Genomic DNA, 10,012 nt, shown 5'->3' with positions numbered 1-10,012 from the left:
ATCGGCTTTGTAGCCAGCCCAGTCCGCGCCTGTGTACCCTTTGAGTCGTATTCGTGTGGCTGATGCGTAGAGAATGTCGTAATCCATTGTGCCGCTCACGTATCCTAATACTCGCTTAGCACAATCCAAGTGAATGTCGCATGGTTTTTGCATGAATTGGCTAAGGAGTCCGACTAGATAGCTAAGGTCGGGTCGAGTGATCATGAGATAGATGAGGCTCCCGATCAGTTGACGATATTGGGTCGGCTCGCACTCGTTTGTGCCGGAGTCAGCATCTAGTTTGAGGTTTCGATTGAGAGGCGTAGCGACCGATTTGCACTCAGTCATCTGGAACTTGTATAACAAGTTGAGAATGTAGTGTTGTTGAGAGATCATAATGCCGGCTAGAATCCAAATTACTTCAATGCCAAGGAAGTAATGGACCTCCTTCATGTCCGTCATCTCGAATTTTCCGGAGAGGAAGGACTTGACCTTGTTGATGTCGACTACACTTTCACCTCCAATGACCAGATCATCCACGTATAGGATGATGACAATTAAGCTTCTAGAGTCATGTCGTACATAGATGGAGTTGTTGGATTTTTACATTCGAAAGCCAATTTGATGAAGATATTGCGTAATCTTCGAATGCCAAGCACGCAGTGCTTGCTTGAGACCGTAGAGAGGCTTCTTGGGTTGGCATACGACTTTTGGATGAATGCACGATTCGAAGCCGGGTGGTTGTACCATGTACACCTCCTCATCTGATTCGCCTTGAAGAAAGGCGTTCTTGACGTCCATTTGGTGGAGGTGCCACCCTTTTGCCGCTGCAAGTACGATCATGGTCCGCACCGTTGTCATCTTTGCCACTGGGGCAAAGGTCTCTTTGTAGTCGACGCCATGTCTTTGTGCCTATCCTTTCACTACGAGTCGAGCTTTGTAACAGTTGACGGAGCCGTCGACATTATACTTCACCTTGCAGATCCATCTGCAGCCAATTGCCTTCTTGTGCGGTGAGTGGGGAACGAGATCCCTTGTCTCGTTCTTGTGTAATGCATGCATCTCCTTGTTCATTGCTTCGATCCATCGTGGGTCCTTCGCAGCTTCGGAAAAGGTTTCCGGCTCCCGTATTGTTGCGACCTTCATCATAAAAGCGTAATAGTACGCCATATAATCATTGTAGTCGAATCGGCTTACGGGGTTCTTTTCACGGGTAGATCGACGGAGCTTCTCGTTTGTAGATACTACGCCGTTCTCTGCTCCATTTGTCCGGATCTCAAGGCCTTCGAACTCACTATCGAGGGAGTGAGTTGATTCGTTGTCGTCGAAGTGATCGTCTTCATACTCCAGCATTTTCTCCTTCCCTTTGTCCATCTTTGGACTCGGCCGAGATGTGCTTTGATCGCTCAAAGGCTCTTGTGGTCCGCTCAGTCGGTTCATGATCGGACTTTCTTTGAACATGCGTGTAAGGCGATCTTCATCCTCTATCTCTTGTTCAACGTATTCCGGGTCGAGCGGAATCGGAGTCGAAGTTGTATCTGGTGCGTACCAGGGTGCGGGCTCATCAAAAACGACGTCTCGACTTACTCGAGATTTTCGAGTTGAGGGGTTTTAGCACTTGTACCCCTTTTGCTCTAGTGAGTATCCTACAAGGATACATTTCTCCAACTTTGGGTCAAGTTTTTGACGCTTCTCGTCGGGGAAGTGCACGTACGCAATGGAGCCAAATATCCAAACATGCAATAGGTTCGGCTTCTTTCCGAAGAACTTCTCATGTGGAGTAAGTTCGTGCACACCCGATGTCGTACACCGATTCATGAGATAGACGGCCGTGTTAGCTGCTTCCGCCCAATACGATTTCGGCATGTGCTTTTCGTTAAGCATAGCCCGTGCCACTTCGAGGATGTGCCGATTCTTGCGTTCGGCCACTTCGTTTTGTTGTGGCGTATGTCGACACGAAAACTCTCTTCGTATTCCTTCTTTCCATAGAAATGCCGAAAATTCGTCAGAGAAGTACTCCTTGCCTCCAACCGACCGAAGACATCATACATGTCGGCCCGTGGCTTTCTCGACTTCATTCTTAAATTTTTGGAAGTGTCTGAACACTTCGCTCTTTTGTCGCATCGGGTAGATCCAAGCGTGCCTAGAGAAGTCGTCGATGAAGGTCACGTAGTATCGGCATCCACCAAATGTCGCCGTTTGAGCCGGACCCCATACATCGGAATGAATTATGTTGAGTACGCCTTTGCTCACGTTCCGCTCCTTCAGAAATGGGTGCCGATGTTGCTTGCTAAATTGGTAAGCGGCACACACGCCTTCAATCTCTTTCTCCGTGAATGTCGGGAGCCCGATGACGACTCCTTTTGATTGCATTGCCTTGAGCTTTTGGAGGTTGATATGGCCAATCCGCTTGTGCCATAACTCTATGTCAGAATCGGCTTTCATGCCCTTTGCGAACATGGCTGATTTCATCTCGTGTGAGTCAAGAATGAAGATTCGGCCCTCTCTTCGTCCGCGTGCGATGAGTCGGCCTTCTTTTTCGATGAAGCAACCGCCTTGATTAAATCGTACTTGCATTCCTTGCTCTACAATTTGGCCGACGGAGACCAAATTCTTCGTGATAGTTGGTACATGCAAGACATTTTTAATATAATTTTTCTTACCTTCTTCTCCGAATGGAACATTGCCGATGTGCCGAATTAGGTGCGTAGTATCGTCTTCGGTTTCGACATAGTCGGGTCGGTCCGGCTCTCAAAGTTCTCAGAATCATTCTTGATGTGACATCATATGGTTCGAGGCACCGGAATCGACGAACCATACGTCTTCCGGACCAGAGGCATTAGTAGAAGTAGAGGTCGACATAGAATGTGCTCTATGTCTCATCACGAACATTCCGCCGCGATCATCATAGTCGGAGTTGATGGCGTAGTTGGTGAGTTGTCGGCTAGTGGAAGCTGACTCGCGTATCTTCTTACGGCATTCTTCTTCGTGGTGGCCGACTTTCCTGCAATATCCACATTCGATTGAGGTTTGTTGGCTCAGACCGGAATGGTGGGTCCCCCTTCTTCCGAAGGTTCCCCGATGGCCTCCATCTTGTTGCGGTAATTGAGAGTTGTTTTCATAAATCGGTCCACCTCATCCTTGGCCGAATTGACCTCTTCTTGCACGGCTGCGTCCTCTTCCTCCGTCCGAATGCGTGTAGAACATTTGGCCATCCGAGGCGCTACTCCTTGTTCGAACATGGTTTTCTTCGACCAACAACATGGATTGAAGATCGAAGAACGAGGGCGGATTCTCCCATGCTAGTACGGTGGTTCGCATCGCGCCGAATCTTGGTGCAAGGCCTCCGAGGCATATTTATACCATCTCGTCATCCTCCACGTTTACGCTTATCGAGTCGAGTGAATCACAAAGCTCCTTGATCTTCACGGTGTAGCTCATGACGGACATATCCCTTTGTTGGATATTATTCAACACTTGGTGGAGTTGAAGCTTTCTCGCAATAGTGTTGGCGAAGAAAATCTTTCGTAGATTCTCCCATGCTTCCTTTGGCGTCGTGGCTTCTCGAATGTAGCCGAGCATGTGATCATGAACACATCTCGCCAAGCAATACATTACTCGACTCACCGCTTGCTCCTATGTTGAGTAGTCGGCGTCTTCCGGGTTGGGCCGATTTTCTTGTGCTCCTTTGATGTAGCTCCAATAGCCTTGGACGACAAGGTATTGATGCATCTTGTACTCCCAAGGTTACAAGGAGTCACAACCAACTTCGTATGAAGTATGAGGAGGGTGCTTTATATAGAGTCACCCTCTCTCTTCATTAACTTACAACAACTACTCTCTCTCTTGGGGAATGTGAAGACTCATAGTCATGGGGAATATGTAACTCATTAGTTATGTGTCATAGAATATGATTCTATGACACATAGTTCATGTGTAGAGAGTAGTGGTGTGACTCTTGACCTTTGAGTAATCATAGATTCTCAAAAGGTGTTTTCACACATTGTGCTATGTTGAGCTTGATTCTCAACAGTCTGAACCATGTACGAGCCGAAGCGGACATCAACCGAAAGGAGCTGACCAAGTTGAGCTTGAGGGGGCGTGTTGAGAATCAAGCTCAACCTAGCCTTGTGTGTGAACACACCCTTTGAGAATCTATGAGCACTCAAAGGTCAAAAGTCACACCACTACTCTCTACACATTAAGTATGTGTCATAGAATCATATTGTATGACACAACTAATGAGTTTCATATTCCCCATGACTAATTAGTCTCCACATTCCCCAAGAGAGAGTGGTTGTTGTAGTGAGTTAATGAAGAGAGAGGGTGACCTTATATAAAGCACCCTCCTCCTACTTCATAGAGTGTCAGTTGTCCTCCCTTGTAATGCTACATTTTTTGTATCTCATATTCCTTATTAATATACATCTTCGTCTTGAGTATTCTATTTTTCCATTCTATCTAATCTAACTTATGTTTCTCTTCTCTCCTCTATCTGACACACATACTCAAACACATATCTTCTGCTGCACAGAATCATAGTTGATTCTTTACATTAACCCTACCCAAACCCTACAACTATACAAACTAACCCTACTCAAACCGTAGGTATACTAACTAACCCTACCCTAACCCTAGTTCTTCATGCCCTATAAATAGGAAAGGCCCCTTTTTTTTTTATAGGAGGCACACAGAGAAAACATAGCACACACAGAGAGCACACAAAGCATAGACAAAGACAGAGACATGTCAGACCATCATTAGCGATATATAGAGACAACACAACCTACACAGAGACATGTCGAGCAAGAAGACATTGCAAACAGACTCCAAGTATGTCTTCTCCAAACTGTACAGACTGTTCATTAATGATCACCAAAGTGACCCACAACGTTTGTAAATTTATACAATGTATTGAGTTATTGTACAATGGCACATCAGGTTCAACACATATACACACCAACTCAAACTCGATACAATTTATCGAGTTGGCACAATGCCCTACACGACCAACGTGATACACTGTATTGAGTTGGTAATCCTCGCCTTTTGCCTTCTCAGTTATTCGATACATTATATTGAGTTGGCCTAGATGAAAATAGCCAAGACCACCAAATCGATACAACATATCGAGTTCTTGCATAGTGGCCGATCATGCTCAACACATTTACACACCAATTTGATACAATGTAACGAGCTGGTGGGCTTGACCAATTTCCTTGTCGGGAATTTGATACATTGTATCAAGTTGGCAACCAAGAAATTTGCCAAAACAACCAACTCAATAAATCCATTCATTCGTCCACCGAATTTACTCTTTTATTTGCCAACATGGTGCTCATCCTCATTGGACAATGCTTGAGCATCCAGAAATCTTTAAAATCCAAGTTCAAATTACTCTTTTGCACCATTTACATAATACTCCAATCATCACCAGAAAGACGCAAGATCAAGCATGGGAGCCTATTGAGAATGTCAATAATGTCATAGAACTTACACTTGAATTTCATTATCAATATCTGAATAAGCCAAGGAAGAGGATAATGTCCAATTAACATAAATCAAAACTCCAAACTCATCATAAAGATTTGAACCCATAAAATTTTCATATCATACATGAAATAATTTTAATTAGATCACCAATAATATAAACATAATCTTATGAAATTTCGCCACCTTGCATAGGTTTGTGCATGATACCAAATGTCATGCTTGCATGAATGCCAACTAGGAATCATGTATGCATGCAAGGTGACGAGCATACATATGTCCAAACCATACTATATAAACATGTGTTTGAGTATTAATAAACCATTCTGGTTCAACGCCAATCTTCAGCATATTGTTCTTATTGTTAATATATTGCCAATGTCGTCTTATTCCTCTCTCATTTCCCTCTTCTCATTCTCTTCTTCAAGTCAATCTTGTTATTAGGTATGGCCCTGACAAATATATGTAACTATTACTAGTGTTGTTCATTTAGTAAAAATAATTATAATGAGTGATGCTATTCATAAAAAATATACAAAACCATTGGTTAGGCTCATGGTTTTTGTGCATCAATAACCCATGTTTTTCTAAACATGAAACTATGGAAAGTACATTGAATCTAGTCAATCTCTCATTCGGGGAGAGAAACTATATATATATGGCTACAGTTGAATATATAGTTAATCATATATTTTTGAAATAAATAAGTGAAAACTCATTCAAGAGATAAAACTACCTAAGATTGTGTATGAAATTTTGAGTTCGCCAACGAAGCTAAGCACACCTAACGGTTAGAGGCCCCATGTTTGTCTGCGCACTCGACATGATTTTCACAACAACATGAATTCTTGAAACATTGTCATAATGAAGATTAGTTGTTTCAACATTGAAAAGATTTACAATATGCGGAAGCTTGTGAACTGACAGACAGTCGGTTATCCAGAAGATGAACAGTTCATTAACACAGAACACAAAATACAAAATACAGGAGAGAGAGAGAGAGAGAGAGACTAAGTGACAATAGACAACAAAAATTCTATTACAGAAAAATGCTTAGTGTTCAGTATAAACAATAGTGCTCAAATACACTTTATATATACAAGTCCATTGTGTGTCGATCCGCCTCTATGTACAGCATATTGTTTTCAATGTGTGTGCTTGTTGACGCACCCATGTGGTTCACCTCTACAAGGACCATCGACTGCAAGTCGAAAAATGACGGAGGCTTCTCTCTCATGCAGATAACCGTCTGAATCAACCCTTACTTTTGCGCTAGACAACCACGGCATATCTGTACCATCTCGTCTTCGTCTACAGTCGTGTTGATGGAGCCAAGTGCATCACATATCTCTTTGATCCTTGTGGTGTAGAGAGTGATCGACATACCTCCTTATCGGATGTTGTTGAGCTCACGCTTGAGCTGCAATTTACGGGTTGTGGTGTTGGTGGCGAAGACCCTCTTTAGGTTCCCCCAAGCATCCTTCGACGACTTCGCGTCTGTTATGTATCCAAGCATCTAGTCATGAACACACAAGGCAAAGCAATACAAGACTCGACTTGCTGCTTGCTCCCAAACTGGGAAATCTTTGTTTGTCGGCTCTGGTGGTACCTCGTTTGCTCCTTCGACATAGCTCCAATACCCATGTCCAGCAAGTACTATTGCATCTTGTACGACCAAGATGCATAGTTGCTTCTGTCAAGCTTCTTCGTCGCAATCGAGTTGCCCATTCCTCTATCCATGTTCCTGTCTATACTTGTCTGGAAGACAAAAGCTTTTCTTTGTGTTTTGTTCGCTTTATCGGCTGTAGAGGATCTTCAACCCTAGCACTCTGATACCATGTAAAAGAATAGCATGTGTAGAAGCTTACAAACAACAAATGCAACCAGCTTAGCCAAATAGCAACAAACAGTTAGGTATGCATAGAGAATATAGGGGAGAGAGAGAGAGAGAGACTAAGTAAGCAGACGAAAACGAAACAATTCTATTACGGAATGACTCAGTACATACAATTGTGCTCACAGAGCACTTTTTATACAAGCCTTGATAGGTGGGCTGACACAAGTACTATCAGTACTTTAATACTCATGAATGAGCTCTAACACTAACGAGCTAAAATATTCCTATTTACTAAAATAGGAATATAGGCTCCTCTCGGCCTGTTGGCTCCCCACCGATTTGGCTTAGCCGATCGGCCTTCGTCTGATCCAACTCTCGGCTTCTTCGGCCAATCCGGCCTAGCGGATCGACCTTCGTTCGATCCGGCTTCCAGCTTCTTAGGCCAGCCGGCCCATGTTGAGCTTGTCACTCAACAGAGACATTATCGTGCTTACACACATCTACTAAAAGAACAAAGAGATAAAAAGCCACCAAGTTAATTTAGCTTCCTTTAGTCCTCTTATATAATTATGTGTTGTTAAAGATACAATGATTGTGATCTTGACTTACAACTAGTATAATTATTAAGGGGTGTGTGTGTGTGTGTGTGTGTGTGTGTGTGTGTGTGTGTGTGTGTGTGTGTGTGAGAGAGAGAGAGAGAGAGAGAGAAGCTCAAGCTTCTAGCTACATGGATCATGTTCAAATGATATTGCCCAATTTCTATAATGAGTCTTTATGTGTATCCCCACGCTAAAGCATCGAATGTGAAATGTCTAAAGGATACTTAAACATACACCATCACATAAATAGTTATTGTTTTGAACATTTTAAAAGGTTAGTTCCTCCTTAATAAACATGGATCACGTGCCTTAAGTTATTTTTCTTGATTGATCCCTGTTTAATATTTTATATCAATAGAAAGAGATACATCCTATTATTTGTAGCATAAATTGTTTCAATGTCATTGCCCTGTCAATTTTTTGTTTTATTAGCAAGAGAGTTGCATTATTTGTGTGCTATGATAAATCCAACTCCATATTTGGACAAAACATAAGTCAATCCCCTTGTTAGCCTATGTGGTTATATATCGATATGCACATATGTACTCTCTTTATTGCCAAATACCTCAATTTCTTTTTTGTTATTAAAAATGTTTTAAAAGCTTCAAATCATTTCAACGTTTTACAAGGTAAATAATTTGTCAAGACGATGAAACTATGTTTGGACACGTACTCCGTATAGGTAAATGCGTCTAGTGACAACAATAAGGGTTTAAATTTACAGACATATTGACATTGACAATTCATTCACTGAGCTTTTGGCATTGGTTGGTATTTTAAAGTACCATGATAGCACACGAGAATGCTTCATGGGAAAACAAAAGGCGCAAATTATTGCTAGTGGGTTTCTTGATAATCATTTTCAATGTCCATGATTCCAGCAGTTTTTGAGCTCCAACATTCAGTCAATTGTTCAACCTCCAAGATTCCATTGTTTTCTTTTTCAAGCTTGATGATGTTCATGCAAGTGTATTCTTTTTCATCAAAGTTTAGGACGATTCTATTTTTTTCAAGCTTAGTTGTGCGGTACTCTATTTTTATCTTTTTTTAATTTGAAATGCTCAAGTATCCTTCTATTTCGACCATGAAGAAACACGTTTGCTTTTTGTTTCCTTCAATGAATTGCAAGTTTAATTATGGAAGCTTTATACAGAGAATATATATAGGAAGGGTTGGCACACGTGGCCACATTTAAGAAAGCGTGTGTATAACCTTTGACTTTTTATATGTTTTCTTTCCCATATTATTATTATTTGGGACTTTGTTTTTTGAGCATGAACAAGATTATATTAGAAAATGATTGGTGCATATTGGTGCCAAGAGTGGGTTGTGGTTATGTTTACTATGATGCACATTTTTTTCCCGAAAACATGACCAAGACAGCTAGCATCCCCCGCATTATTTCGGCTTATATCTTATTGTTGTTGTTGATTTATAAAGTTGTTTAAGTTATAAATGATCCCAAATCACGTTTCAAAATATGTCATCTTCGAAGGTTCCTTTCCCATTGTTTATCTGCTATGTGTATATATTATTTAAAATTTTAGTTTCTTTTAACTACATACACGCACAAACGCACCTGCACACAGGTCATGGCAAGTGTTTGCGATTAAGGTTTCTAAACCATTCCTTGTTTTTAAATCTTTTTCCCTATATATGATACAATTAAACTGAATCAAATATTAAACTAGCTAGTTGGAAATATTCTCCAAAGATGAGATAGTTTGACGAAATTAAATATATAGACCCTACAAATTTGTAGTATTTTCCCATAAATGTTTATTATCTCAAGAATGCAAAGTGTCCATCTAATGAGGTCTGATCTCCCTCCCCATGGAAGCTTATGTCAATAATTTGGAAAAATAACACAACTATTGGCAAAGGAGATAGTTTGACGAAATAAAATATTTAGACCCTACAAGTTTCTAGTATTTTCCCATAAATGTTTATTGTTTCAAGCATGCAAAGGAATGTCCATCTACTAGTAAATAAAACATTTCTCAAACATTAATCATGGCTGCCCATGGGGGCTTATATCGATAAATTGGAAGGACAACGTAGTTATTGGCCTATCAGCAAACTCAACCAATATCTAACATAATAACAT

The sequence above is a fragment of the Azolla caroliniana genome, unplaced genomic scaffold (genome assembly GCF_043228905.1).
Source record: "Azolla caroliniana isolate FFs.n. ecotype wild unplaced genomic scaffold, voAzoCaro1.0.p SCAF_8, whole genome shotgun sequence".
NCBI lineage: Eukaryota > Viridiplantae > Streptophyta > Polypodiopsida > Salviniales > Salviniaceae > Azolla > Azolla caroliniana.
Note: the sequence above shows the minus strand (reverse complement) of the source record.